The sequence below is a fragment of the Amblyomma americanum genome, chromosome 2, assembly GCF_052857255.1.
Source record: "Amblyomma americanum isolate KBUSLIRL-KWMA chromosome 2, ASM5285725v1, whole genome shotgun sequence".
In the NCBI taxonomy this organism is placed as follows: domain Eukaryota; kingdom Metazoa; phylum Arthropoda; class Arachnida; order Ixodida; family Ixodidae; genus Amblyomma; species Amblyomma americanum.
In genome coordinates, this window is record NC_135498.1 from 177,471,997 (window position 1) to 177,487,928 (window position 15,932).

A 15,932-nucleotide genomic window follows, 5' to 3' on the forward strand; every position below is an offset into this window, starting at 1 on the left:
GAGATAACTCTGGTCGCGTCTCGCGTCCCAGAAAATTGATAATGCGGCGTGCCTGCCGCGATAAGAAGATCAGACAAAAAGCAAGCTTCGCGGCACTATTCACGCCAAACTCAACTAAGGGGAGTCGGAGCAACATAGGCCACCTTTCTCGCTTCAGCGGAATTGTCTGCTCCAGTTGCCAAAAGACGCTGGCTTGCCGCTTTACTCCATAGTCGCTGGCCAAGGCAATAGACTTCTCATTAGGTACTAATCCGGGCTAGTTGCTGTAACTGGTTTTATTAAAATAATAAAAAGGAAGGAAAAGATTTCTGCTATCCCCGGCACCTTCCATAAATAAGGAAGCACCTGAGCTGGGGCGGCGGAATTGAAGGATAGCAGACAGAATGGAGAAATGAAATGAAAGAGGTGAAGGGACAGGAGGAGAGGATTTGACTCATGTTGAGCAGAAAGACACGCGCAGCAGGCAAGCTCTCATCCCCGTTGCTGTCATCAAGAAAGAAAAAAAAAATAAGCTCCAGGACATGCCTGCCCAGAAGCATGCGTGACGAATTTTACTTATCTCGTCCCTTTACGTGACGGCAACCAAAGTAGCATATTTTCCAAGGTAGGGATTTATTGAAAAGCGATACCAAAAAAAAGGCACCTCCTCTTGACGACAGTGTAATTCGTCACGCATGCTCGCTTGCTTACTGACGCGCTTAAGGTAGGTACGGCGCCGGGATACTCGAGGTGAACTGGCGCCAAGAAGGAGATGGGGCGAGAGGGGGGGAGGGGAAGGGTTCAGAAAAAGTGAGTTCCGGAAAAGTAGGGTAGAAGGCGCATTTTGTACCGAGGCGTCTATAATCGGGAGGATAAAGGCGGCGGGGAATGCTGGAAACATGCTAAGCCAAGGCGGTAGTGAGAAATTTGGCGCATCATGTCGCGCCCCTTTGGCGCCATGTTATTTACAATCGGGAGACGTCTATTAAAGAGTCAGCTGATGGGGTCTTGCTCTGTTCGTGGCACTATCAATTTGGCTGCTTGAAATGAGTTCGTGTTGTGTGTGTGATGAAGCAGTCGCATATCAAGCTATGACGGGTTGTTGAGTTTCCGGGTGTTCTGCCAGCACTAGAAAAGGACAGCGGTTATTTCGCATTCCTCGAAACAGTGCGCGCAGAAAAAAGTGGGAAACGCAGGTCAAACGAAAGGGCTGGAACCAACAGCCAACTCCAAAGTATGCGAAGTAAGGCATGCGAAAAGCTTCCATTTCAGAACAATATTTGCTGGAGCGGAGGCATAACGCACAACTGGAAAGTTGCACCTCCATAATTACTGAAATTAGCAGTCGTCAAAGGCGACTTGTCGGTCTTCATTTCTTGGCGAACGAAGCAAAAGAACACGAGATGGAGTCCTCATATATATATATATATATATATATATATATATATATATATATATATATATATATATATATATATATATATATATATATATATATATATATATATATATATATATATATATATATATATATATATTAAGGAATCCAACAGTCAAGGAAACCAAGGAGCATATGAGAAGGGGAATGTTTCTATTTTTTTTAAATATTTAGTGCCAATCAATTAGTTTTTTTAAAAGAAAATTGATTATAAAGCAGCAAAAAAACAACCATGCCGCCGGTGGGATCCGAGCCCACGACCTCCGAATATCGGGTCCGGTGCTCTTACCAAATGAGCTACGGCGACGGCTGTCCAATGTGCTGCTTTCGTGGGTGTTTATGTTTTGCGTGTAAGCGAAACTTGAGAGTGTTCACCAGCGCCACCCTCGTCCATAGCGGTGGACGTAGCACGTCCTGTAATACCGCAAGTGTGACGTAGAACGTTGTCTAACGGCGAGGGCGGAAACTGTGTGAGAGCCCTCTTATGCTACCTATGGCATGAAGACTGCCAGAACCGAGACCCCCGTTAAGCTATTAGCAGACAAGGCAAATGAAGTGAGGGGCACGTTTGGCAAACATATTAAGGAAGCCACAGTCACCGAAACCTAGGTGCATAGGAACTGTTTCTATTTTTACCTATGGCATCAAGACTGCCAGAACCGAGACCCCCGTTAAGCTATTAGCAGACAAGGTAAAGGAAATGAGGGGCTCGTTTGACAAACATATTAAGGAAGCCAACAGTCGCGGAAACCAAGGGGCATAGGGGAATGTTTTTAATCTTTTTTTTATTTGTAGTGCCAATCAATCGGTTTAAAGAAAATTACTTATAAGGCAGCAGAAAAAACAACCATGCCGCCGGTGGGATCCGAACCTACGACCTCCGAATATCGCGTCCGGTGCTCTTACCAACTGAGCTACGGCGGCATGGTTGTTTTTTCTGCTGCCTTATAAGTAATTTTCTTTAAACCGATTGATTGGCACTACAAATAAAAAAAAGATTAAAAACATTCCCCTATGCTCCTTGGTTTCCGCGACTGTTGGCTTCCTTAATATGTATATGTATATATATATATATATATATATATATATATATATATATATATATATATATATATATATATATATATATGCAAAGTAGAAAACGCTTCTTTTCGCCATAGATTTATTTTGAGTCGACGTTTCGGACAGAGCCTGTCCAGGGCAGTCTTGAGAAAGGACAGGCTCTGTCCGAAACGTCAACTCAAAATAAATCTATGGCTAAATGAAGTGTTTCGTACTTTACATTTTGCCTCATGCATCCAAATACTTTTATCTTTCTATGCTAAATATATATATATATATATATATATATATATAGATATATATATATATATATATATATATATATATATATATATATATATATATATATATATATATATACATATATATATATATATATATATATATATGCGAGCATGTTAAGATGGTGCATATATCCGTGTTAATTGTGAACGTAGTGTTTATGAATTTACTATTGCATGCGTTTTGGCACGATACCCTAAGATTATTTATATTTATCACAACTGCTGCTGGGTATCACTGTTTTTTGTCAAGCTGATGATGCCACGAGCCTTACATCTGACTGATGAAAGGCTCCAGTTCCTCGTATTACCATGCATTACTTTTTTTGAGCTTCATTTTGACCAACACCAATACAGAGCGAATCGGCAGGATGGACGGCGCCTGCTTAAATCCACAGCTGTGCCGACGATATATGAGTGCCAACGATATATGAGTCAGATACTGCGCCATTTACTTTCCCCAAAAGCCAATAAAACAACGTTTCAATAAAACAATGATTTTGAGGAAACCAAGGGCGCATAGATAGATTAGCGCGTGTATGCTTGGTGTCTTAGGCACGTCGAATGGGCTCCGCGAATTTTCGAAGTTTTCGGGCTGACAAACCCATCGGGCCACCAAACTTTTCGGCAAACACGACGATGGTAAGCATCAGGGCCACGAACAAACCACCCTCGAGCCGGTAGGCCCTCTTTTCGACTTTTACCGTACTTCGAAGGTCCCACGTGGCCGAAGAGCTACGCCTAACGGTAGGCTTAGCCACACCCGACACTCTGGCGGGCACCTATCAAGCCGGAGCGGCACAGCACGGCCGAAATGGAGTCCCGGAGCGTCAACAGCCCTGTAGCAAATAGTTTCATGGCCGGTCCAGGCCAAAGACCGGTGGAAATCCAAGACCAGGAGGAAGCTCCTGCCGCCCCGTGCCGCAACACGGGGGAGGCGTATACCGGAGCGGTAGAAGAAGCAATGATGCAGCAGGGCGTCATGAGCGAGACGAATCAGCAGCAGTAAGACGAAGAGAAGCATTGGCAAGTAGTACGCTACTCCAAGCGCCCGAAGAAAGGATCCAAGATCGCTACGCAGGCCGACGCCATATCTAATGTATCTAATGCGAAGAGACCCCAAGCCATGAAGAACAATGGCAACATGGCACCTGCAGCCGCATCTGGCGGAGGCATGACGCAGGCAGGGACGACGGGAGCACCACCGCAACAACAAAAGGCGGGAGCGCAGCGACAGCCGAGGCAGAGGATGCCGCCGGTACCAATCGACGACGTGAAGGTCATCATCCGACCCAGAGGTGGGCCCAAAGTCAGCGAAATCAAACTGGATGAAGCAACGCAAGCCATCGCGGAGGCGTGCGTGGGAAGAGTACGGGAAGAAGATTTTCTAGTCAGGATCAGACGGGGGTCTAACATCAACATTGGGAGCACTCCCAAGCTGGAGGTGGCGGACGAAATCAAGAAGATTAAACAGATCTCATTCGGCGAGAGGATCTAAGAAGCAAACGCCTATCCATTCATGCCTGGGGACCTGAAGCGCGCGGTAATCCACATAATATCCGCGGGGCTATCATCCAAAGTATTGGAATGTAGACTGAGACTACGCACCCAGGGGAGTGGAAATCCTTGCGGCAAGGATGCTGGGCAAGTCAGAAACAGCGCTCATTACATTTGATGGCCCCATCCTTCCCAAATGGGTCGTCTACAGATCGAGGGTGTACAAAACCTACCCGTAAAGCCCAACCAGCCAATTTTCTACGTATGCGGAACGCAAAGACACCGCTCGGACGTATCCGCGACGCCAGAGGCAAAGACTTGCAGAACATGCGGAGTGAAGACCCCAGTGGAGGGACGTCCATGCAGCACGCAAAGTCTCGTATGCGGAGGCGACCACATGGTCGGCACCAAGGATCGCCGCATGCGCTTCAAGGACATCGAGGAGCTGCGGGGGCATTGAGCCAGGAGGCAGCCGCAGCGACAGCAGCAGCAGCAGCAAAACCGGGGACAGTGCCGGAGCCGCAGGCGACACCTGAGGTGGTTGAGCTCGGAAGGGGAACGAAGCCGCTCACGAAGCCGGGGCCGCAGCCAGTCACGGAACCACGGCCAGGGCCGGAGCCAGTCCAGGGACAGCTCGTTTCCACCTCTGGGAGCACCATCTAACGTCAAGGGCCAGAAGCAGCAGCAGCAACAGGAGCATAAGGGCGGAGTAAAGGTGAGCTGGGGAGCGGGCCCTCCCAAATTGCTGTTTCCGCACTCGGATAAGTATTACAGCAATAATAATAATAAGAACGAAACAGAAGGCATGAAAACCCTGAAAAGGGAGCTAGAACTATGTCGAGAAGAAAACAGACAGCTCAAAAAACGCATAGACGATCTCATAAGGAAACTGCAGGTGCAGAGGACAGGTAGCCCACCGCGGTCGCAGTCCTCAACTGTAATGAAGCAACAGCGACAGCAGCCAGATATGAGCTTCGAAAATCAGATGAAAATGTTCGTGCAGAAAATGCAAGAGGGGATGAACCAAATGAAGCAGGAAATGACATGCAGAACCAGAAAATGGCGATGCAGGACCAAACTTTTCGAAACTACATAAAAAATCAGAACACGCAGCGAATAACTAGTGAAGCCAGAGACAGGCTTTACTAAGAGAGAAGATTCGGTACCAAAATTCAGAGCACAACCCAAACAAATGATTATACACCATGGCTAGACACGACATATTAGAGACCTGGCAGTGGAACTGCAGAGGCTACCGCTATAAGCAAGGCCTACTGCAACAATTCATAAATTCGCAACAAAAGTCTCCCGGCATAATAGCACTGCAAGAGACGAACACCGTGCCGACGCTCAAGGGATACATGTGCCAAGAAAAGGGTCGCCCGGCTACGCTCGTTAGCAAAAGCTAGTCTCCATAGCGCACGATAAAATCCCGGACACGCGGATAGAACACATCTACGGACGGAAGTAATACACAACACAAAGAGGAAAAAGAAAAGCACATTCGTTATAAATCTGTATAGCCCGCCGCGGCAGAGAGACAGAGACTTCCAGAAACTCTTTGCAGGGGCAAGCCAATTAACAAAATCTAATACTCTGCTCATAGTGGGAGATTTCAACGCCCGCGGGCAGAGCTGGGGATATCAAAAAGACAACAAAAAGGAGGCGCAAGTCAGCGAGGCAGCCGAAACCACAAATTGCACCCTCCTAACGGATGAAAATCATCCAACGTGTCTGGAGAACAGCATTAGTCCCAACACCTGCCCAGATGTGACGTACGTTCGAGGAGACAGGCAGGCCACATGAGAAAATCTGCTGGAGAACCTGGGAAGAGACCATAATATAATATGAACGTAAGATTCAGCAGGAAACGTCAAGCGCAAAATTGTAACAACTCGAATAATAGACTGGAATGCCTTCCGAAAGAACTGTAACCAAATGAAAGCGGGGATAACCTCCATAGAAGATGGTGCAGGCAGCTGAAAACATGCAGCAGAGATACACTCAAGAAGTGGACAGAATGGTACAAAAACCGGAGGTGGATTCATGGCTCCTCAGGCTATGCGAGGCAAGGCACTGACTAATCAAAAGGGGGAAAAAGTAGAGATTAAACAGTAAGCTAAAGAAGACTGCAGAAATAACCAAAGAGGAAGAGGAGTACGTAAAGCAACTTGCAGTCAGAGCTGGCAACAGTTTAGCAGCTCGCTAAATGGCACCCTAAGCACAGCAAGAACATGGCGTATCTGCAAAGCCGTAATGGATCCTACAAAAACCAAGTCGGAGTGCAACAAAGCCATTCAAAGACTAGTGCATCATTATGAAAGAACAAACGAAGAACATTTGGAAAAAGTTCACGTCAAGCGCATGGGAGCTTAGTGACCCGTAGCGTACACGGGTGAATACCGCGGCCGGGAGAACTCAAAAGTGAGCAGGCCGATTACCAGGGAAGAGGTCTTTGCGGCCATCAAGGCATCAACCCGGAATACAGCAGCGGGCGCAGACAAGCGTAGGAACGCACTAATCCACAATTTGGCCGATGACGGATTTTCTCAATGCCCACTGTGTTGCGGGAACAGTGCAGGAAGAATGGAAACATGCGGAAGTAGTAATGATACCCAAGCCTGGGAAGAAGCTACAAGTAGAAAATCTCCGACCAATATTACTTACATCATGCCTTGGCAAGCTTTACGAGCAGGTAGTAACAAGAAGACTGCAGCAACACATGGAAGACGAAGATCTGCACTCACACAGCATGTTCGGATTCCGCACCAAATTATCTACGCAAGACGTCCTCCTACAGATCAAGGAAGAAATCTTCAGCAACATTCCATATAACGGAGAGACCGTGATAACGGCCCTGAAAGTCAAGGGCGCATTCGACAACGTTAGCCACGCAGCCAACCTGGAAGGGCTGTACCGTCTAAACAGTGGCAAGAAAATACTCAGGAATGTGAAGCCATTCCTCTCAAATCGCATGGCAACAGTGAGATTAGGAGACCTGCGAAGGGACAAGTTACACACCCCCAACAAAGGAACCATGCAGGGGTCAGTCATTTCACCTATTTTGTTTAACATCGCAAAGATAGGATTGGTCCGTAAACTAGAAAATATCGAAGGCATACAACGCACCATATATGCCGACGATATCACGGTCTGGACCAACCAAGGCTCGCTCAGCCAAAAAGAAGAACGCCTACAAGCAGCAGCAACGTGCGTAAAAGAATACGTCAAAAAAAAAGGAGCCTCTCCTGTTCAACGGGGAATTCTGAGCTCCTGAGAGTCAGGCGAGGAAGGCGATCAGAGGAAAATCTCAACGTCATCCTCAAAGGGCAAAAATACCGGAGGAAGAACTAATTAGGGTGTTGGGAATATGGGTACAAAGACACCAGCGATGCACACACGCAATCGGCCTCCTCAAACAAGCTACAGTACTACAACACCAACAAGGGCGGAAGGAACCAAGCCTTCGCCATCGTGAGGAAAGCCTACAAGACAGCCCTCCACCTACCAGCCACCACATAAACGGAGAAGCTGTGGCCCTCAGACTTCACAATTCGTTCGAGGAACTCAAAGAACCGCCACTAAAGTCACAACGAGACAAGCTCCAGCAGACGACCACTGGCAGAGCACTCGTCATAAGACTGGGGCATCAAGCAACGCTAAGAGCAAAGCAGAGAACAGCGAGGCTGCCTGATAATTTCCGCAGCACCATCAAAATAGGCTCACTCCCTAAAAATATGGATCCATATTTACATGGAGCCAGCCGAAACGCCCAAGCGAAATATGTAGAAAAATACTTGGCAGTCAAGGCGAACACGATCTACACGGATGCCGCGGTGTACCCCTGGAGACATGGAACAACGGAGCAAAACGTCGTCGCGACGCTAACACAATCAGACTATATGGAAATCACTTGCACGTCGGCACGGGACTGCACGGTAACCGAGGGAGAGGAAATGGCTGTTGCTCTAGCGGCCGCGGAGGGTTATCGCTCGAATAAATCCTTGACAATCCTCACATATTTGAAAGGGGCATGCCGTAACTACATTAAAGGCAGAATAGGTCATAAAGAGCTCCAAATACTCCTCCGCGCAGCACCTCCCCCCCCCCCCCCCCCCAAGATCATATTAGACACACCATTATCTGGATACCGGGACACACCGAGATAGAAGGCTAACAAAAGGATCGATAGACTCGCTCGCGTGTACACTAACCGGGCACTCTTGATCGAAGACGCGGAGGACTTCTTGAGGGTAATTCCGACGTACTCCGACATTCTAAAATATTACAGAGGGTCGAGACTAAACTATCCTCCTCCCCACAAAAAATTAAATCAACAAGAAGCAATTTACTGGAGCAAGCTGCACACTGGGACCATCCCCAATTTACACATCCTTAGCAAAATGTTCCTGAATCAATACAGGGACACCTGCCCATGGTGCGCTGCAACACTCACCCTATACCATATTACTTGGGAATGTCACAGTAGCAAAGCATTCCATTGCTCAGAAAATATGAGTGCGGAGCAGTGGGAGAGTGTGCTGTCCAGGGACAACTCAATCCTCCAAGGAGGATTGGTCATCCATGCCCAGGGAGGGGCTAACCTCATCGTTGCCCTGGAATAGGTGCGCCGACCTCTGCAAAACGGAGGGAGACATCTGCTTGAAGATGGAGACATCTGTCTGACCGAAAGACCTTTTTAGAACAATAAAGTGTATCCTATGCTTTCCTAAGGGCGCATAACTGGCTTCCTGGGCCAGCGGACGCCTCATTCGCCGCTTTGAGGTAGGTGGAGGTACCTGCGCCAATACTGCGCCATATTCTTTCCCCCAAAACCACTTATTATTATTATTATTATTATTATTATTATTATTATTATTATTATTATTATTATTATTATTATTATTATTATTATTATTATTATTATTGTTGTTGTTGTTGTTGTTGTTGTTGTTGTTATTATTATTATTATTATTACGTGGAGGTAGTGAGAGAGAGAGAGATGGGCTGCATGCATTAGCGCTGACGGCGTTGTGGCAGACACGCGGGCCCTGCAGCAATATTTCAGTGTTCATTGGCTGGCAAACCTCTAGCGATCAACCATTAATTTAACTGCCACCTGCAGAGTGGCAGGGTGAGCGCATTAACTATCCAGTGTGCGGAACGCACTCACCGTTGCAGGCGCCAAGTCGTGTCGACTTGCCCCATACACCACAGCTTTCGCTCTCTAAGCATGTTCAGCCGTAGTTAAACAGCAGCAAATTATTTTTAACATATTAGTGGCTCACTCTTTGCGTTATGTTTTTAAGCAACTGGGGCTTATTTCTAGATTCCTATTTGTGCGTGTTTTAGTTGGCCGGAACAGTATGTAAAGAAATTGATGAACTTTGCTTTCTTACGTGCGGAGTTCCTACAACATGTCGGATCATTCTTTTTGGCCAGCTTCCGGCCGGTATGGTCGGTATTCAACGACACTGCAAATTTCGCATGTGATTCTCTGGCCAATGAAAAAGGGCACCGACCAGTCTCTTATCTGTTAACGGCCGGCGGCAAAACTGGGACACTCATCCATGTCTGCTTGGGACGTTGAGGCTAGTGCCTGTGTTTCTCATAAATCATATTCAGTATTAACACATTCCATTCGTACATCTCGGCACCTGCTTCATTCTGTGCGCGGGCTGCTCTTCGTGGTTTCACTAAACCATTCAATAGGTTTTTAAACCTATTTTGGTTGAAGAAAATTCGCTTACCAGAAATAATTGCTGTAAAATGCGATCGGGTTAGATGGAGGGCATGAATTGTGTCTCATCTTTCAGACAGACATAATGTTTCTAAATTCGTACTAAGTTCATTTTCGCCTTTATTGCATTTGTCCGCTAAATGTTCTTGGCATTATTTGCTGGTGAACCATACCCACAATTTACTGTGTGTTTGTTCAGTCGACCTCCTCTTAATCCTTTAGTGTTCAGTGTCGCGAAATCGCCTAGTACCGTTTTCGCACCGTGTACCTTAAATAAAGTTTGTGCAAGCATGTCTTTAGCAGCCAGCGTATTGCGATCAGAAAGTTCATTCTCACTGTGAGGAAACTCTGGCAGAACAAAGGGGCGCGAATGTGCGACTTCCAGCCTGCGTCAATCACTTCCTATTCAGTGCTTTTCTCACCAAAGTTACGAGGCACATGGGAAATGGAATTACAATTGGTTTTTGGGGAAAAGAAACGGCGCAGTATCTGTTTCACATTTGGGCTGACACCAGAACCGCGCCGTAAGGGAAGCGGAGGGACTGAGAAAAGAAGGGAAGAAAGAGGTACCGTAGCGAAGGGCTGCGGAATAATTTCGATCACCTGGGGATCTTTAACGTGCACTGACATCGCAGAGCACACGGGCTCCTTTGGGGTTTCGCCTCAAACGAAACCCTGGCCGCGGTCGGGCTCGAACCCGGGTACTACGGATCAGTGGCCGAGGACCCTAACAAATGGTCCACCGTGGCGGGTGCAGATGACACGAAGAAATTAAGTTTTTTATATTGTCATCATTTCAGCATTAACGTGAAAATGACCATTCAGTGTTAACAAAATGATAATTACGGTGATGAAATGTCATGTGCTCTGCCCGCATTCCTTCTAAGGACCGCCGATACGACACTTAAATTTGGCCGACAGGAGAGTCTGCATTCTCTGAGACAGTCAACATAAGCGAAGCCGGCGGTCTCGCGTTCTGATTTTACTGGTGGCATGCGGTTGTTTTTTCTTCCACTTTCTAATCAGTTATCTTTCGGTCATAAAATTATTGCACTTGTAATATCTTTTTAGAAATACTTCAAAATAAAAGTCATCTTAAATATTCTTTTACGCTTTCGTATGTCCAGTGAGTGTTGGCTTCCTTAGCACGCAGGTATTGAAAATCCCCTCATTTTAAACCCTTGTCAACTCAATAGCGCAAATGGATACTGAAGCTGTTTACGAGTCTGCTTATCTTCTAGGGTTCTGATGTAGATTCGTTGCTGATCTTGTCTGTGAAGTTGTTTTCCCTATTTTAACTAAGACGCTGGCGCAATCACGAATTGGAAGCTCGGCGTTCAACTCCCCCGCGTCTCTCGCGAGCGCAGCGGTGGAGAACAGCGGAGAGGGAAACCTCGTCCATATCGGTCAACTTGTCATGTTGCGGCGCCGGGGATAATTCGAAGCACCCGAGCGAGCTTTCAGTGAGATTATTTCTTGCGCTGTGTGCGTTTTTCCTCGTGCCGCATGCGTTGCGGACGTGCAAATCATGTCATCTGAGTTCAAGCACAAAGTTAAACATCAGGTACTGCTCTGCGTTCGTGTGCACGAACTACTGCCGCGACTGTGTCGTCTTCTGCTGTTTTCCGCGAGATGAAAAGCTTGCAGCGCAGTGGGTCGCTACTCTTAAGAAGGAGAACTTCAAGCCTTCCATAGCAAGCGTACTCTGCTCGAAGCAGTTTCGTCATAGCGGCTGCATTGCAGAGTTTGTCCCCAAAGCTATCTGTAGGACTTTCCGTCAAGGAGGCACGGCTGAACCACGACACCGTTGCTTGAATTATCTGGCGTATCAGATACGTGTCACCATTGCCAAGAAGCGCCTCTGCTAAAAGAGGAAAAGGGGGGTAAAGGCTGCTACTTCCGATTCTGATTTCATTGCTTTATGAGAGTTCAGCTCTCTTTGTGTGTACAGCTTTGTGTGAAGTGTTGACAGCGATCAATCCTCGGAGACTGACCCCGAGATGGGACGGACAGGCAGATTAAGCGTTTTGGTGCATTTGCGCGTCTCCTTTTTTTCGCAAGGGGACACACCGCATGCCTCTGTGCTAACTGTTTCGTAACCCATTAGCGGCATGATTGTTCGCGAGCGGACCGGCTATTAAAAGAGCCCACTATTAAAAGAGACTCGGTGGTCGTCGTGGCTCTGCGAGATGGTTTCCCGCATGGCACACGCTTGACATGCCTCTCGAGCCCCTGTATAATTTTTATCGAGCCTCGGGCATGTAAGTTCTCCTCAGCACACACGCGGCCAGACCTCATGGGGCGTGCTGAGCAATGTTCGGTTCGACGCTTCCAAGCAACCAAGCAAGCATAGAAGTTGTTGATATGCAGCATCTTTTCCACCCGTTGCTACCTCACCACAAATAACAGCTAGGCGATTAAAATGAAAACGCCCGACAGAGGCATCTCGTGTTTCGGATGCCAATTTAAGAGATAAATGAACGCCAACCAAGTTCTTTTCAGAAGACAGCACGCTTTGAAGCCTCACTAGGTTTATTCATCAAGTTGCAGCTTTGCTTTTGAACACACATACAGTTTACCTCCAGGTCACTGCACTGAAACTGCGCATCTAGGAAGTGGTTGCGGCTCCGAGGGAGCGATTATTATTTCACGGCGTCTGCTGAACAAGCCTTGATTGAAGCAGCAGCAATATGCGTGGATTTTTTTTGTTCTCCGGCACAATAGTCCCGACGATGTCTATCCTGTGATCACATGCCTCGGAGTTCTTGGCCACTGCTCTTCGCTCACTTTGACGTCACCTGTGTGCTGCATCATTCGTTCCGTGATATAACAACGTTGGCACTCGGAACAGGGTGTTTTGTACACAGCGCTTTGGGCCTTTTCTTTTGAAGGCACTCTTTTCTTCAGAAGGCAAGAGACATCTGATGGTGGTAACCTGTTTGAGTATCGTTCGCACAGCTTCTTTTCCGAGAATAAGAGCCGAGGTTTCCCTCACGCCTTTTACGCGTGAAATGCATACTCATCTGTCCCGCTGTCGTGTGCTTCGGCTAGGCGTGGAACGTTTTGGCTGCGTCTTTTTTTATTTCGGATGAACCATGGAATGAACTAAATTGGATATCCCTTTTTTGACGTCAGCGTAAAAGTTGCTGCCATAATCACTTTTACAAGACCGCAGAAAGCTGCTACCTGCACGGAAAGCAACACAGGACACACGTCGGCAGGTTCTCCTGTCCTCAACGTGACGTTGTGACCCCTTGACCAATCAGAGACCGCGGCGCGACATGCTGTGCCCCGCGGCGCCGGCCGCATGTTTCTGCTAAAAAAGACATTTCGCGCTCGTTTTTGCTAAGTTTGGGTTCGAAGTTCGAGCACACAGCCTGACAAACTGTAGGGCACCCCTGCATGCCCGATTTTCACAAAAAGCGCTTGAGTGCCCTTTTAACGACGGCCTCGGTTCTCGAATTATTGATGCCACAAGTAGCATCTGAGGGTTTTGTACCACATGCCGCCTTCGCCGCTCGCTCACATCGAACAGAAGCGGTTGTTAAGGACGTTATATGTCCGCCGCCATCAACGACTGTGGCGCTGGTTAACACCTAAAATACGGTTACACGTAGCATAAATACCACGTCAAATATAATAATAGAGAGGGGCCGCCGTAGCTCAGTTAAGACAGCAGCGTACACAACGATGTAAGGTTGTGGGTTTCTGATCCCACTAGTGGCCTTTGGTTGTTTTCTCGTCTACTTTCTAGACAGTTATTTTGCAGCCATAATTTCCATAAACTACTAACTTCCGATCGAACGAAACCTCATATCAGGAAATCCAACACCACCTGAAATTAAGAAAAAGGAAACAGAAATATTATCTTCTAATTTCTTGGTTTCAGTAACTGGCGGCTCTACATAATAAGCTCTTCATGTGTACCATGCAGACACAAATAAGCGTACATTGATTAGTATTGTTCTATTCCCCCTGTACTTTCCGTTATAAGATGCGAAAAATAGAGCTTTTAGGAAAATAGAGGTTAACGGAAGAAGAAAATCTATAGTTACTTCCAGTGTATGGATACAATAGAGAGAGCGAGAAAGAGGCAGTTCTTCTACATCATTATATATTTTCACTTACTACAGCTTGTTCTTATTCCCTCACGTACAACATTTCTTTCTCGTTTATTCAATAAATATACTGTAAAACTTCACAGCTACGTCCATTATATATCTGGTGCGTTGAGAGCCGGCCACACGCACAATGAATCATAAAGAAAGGCCATGGTTTAGCTCTTTTTAAACCTGGAGTGACGCGATAGCTACAGCTTTCCGCGTGGAATTCGCTCAGCCTAATTGCAAAGTCAATCTTTTACCGCTCCGTTTCGCTGGCCGTTCCTTCTTCAACGTCGTCCCTGAACGTGGATTAACTCCCTTCCCCCTCTCTCCCTCTCCACTCCCCCCCCCCCCCCCCCGCTCGGTTTCGCCGGCACGCCACGCCGCCGACAGCTGCTGCGCACCACGTGACCAGCCACGTGACCAACCACGTGACATGCCACGGAGCTCAAGGGCGGCCACGGAGCTCAAGGTGTGCCATGCTGAAGGCTCGATGTGCTAGCGTAATGTAGCTATCGCTGCAAAAGCAAATAATTTTGATTAGTACATTTAATGGCCATGCTGTGAAATATTGATGGCTGCCCCTAGATTTTTTTTTTTTTTGCTCCTTGCACTTACTCGCAAACGGGCTTTTTGTGGGGACGCATTTGTAATGGCACGTCACACTACGAGCTCCGTCGGAACCTTTGAGTACGCGTTTTTTTAAGTATTCATACCACTTGCACTTAGAGAACAATATGACCCAACAATTGGGTGCAGAAGGAAGGAAATGGCCTGCAGTGTAAATATTATTAGATTCTACAAAAGAAATTTTTGTCAGGTGGAGTAAACAGTCCTGTACGAGACAACGTAACATCACTTTTTTTTCGGGCTATATGGAAGACAGTAAGGCAGCAGCGTGCACAGGAAAAATCTTGGAATTCTGTTTCTGTGCCAGTGGTAAATGCCATGTGAGCACTGTTCCAAGCATAAAAACGTTTTGAAGTGGCCCAAGCATTTCCGATACGGGCACACCTTTACGGCAAATGCTTCCAAAACGAGTAAAACAATCACTTATATTGTCGCTGTGATGTGAGAAAGTAGAGCTAGCCACGCACGTTGTAATGATGTTTTTAAAAGCATGCAACGTCAGGACGAAAGGCACTAGCAACCAGACCTTGCATTTCAACAAAGAGTACGGACAAAAAACAAAAGAAAAGCTGACTTGAAGTCATTTTCTTGTTTGTCATTAGAGGGTGCTCTAACAGCTACTCTCTGTTCACGCTACATGAAAGAAACACAAGCAGGTTCTCTACTGAAGAGAACGGGAGTGGCGTTGGCTCTGCCCTGAGCTTTTACGTTGTCGAGTGTCATAGCCTCCAAAACTGAATTCCTCCTCACCTGTCATGGCTGGCGAATGGGAATTCAGCACTGAGTATATAACCCCAAACTATTGCTGAGTATTCAGGGCCGGCCACAGCGGCGGCGAGGACTGTGCGGGAGAGCGCCGCCGCGCAAAGCTCTTTTCATACCAAACCGGTCGAGGTCCTTTCTACTGGAGGAGCGCGCGCGGCTCCGTTGCCGCCTCTGGAAGGTAACTTTGCTACGAGCCAAGAGGTGGCCACACAGACGCTCCCCAATTGACAAAGCCGGGCTTCCCTGATTGCCAGATTGCAAGACTGCGTTGCAAATGGCCAGCTGCAGACCCGATTTATATACCTCTGGATAGTAATATAAACGGCATTTCACAAAATGTGTTAATCGGGACTCACGTCAAAAAGGAACTGATCTGCTCAATGCTGAAGCAAAAGCTTCCTTTTATCCCGTTTCGTCCCATAACAAAGTGGAGTGTA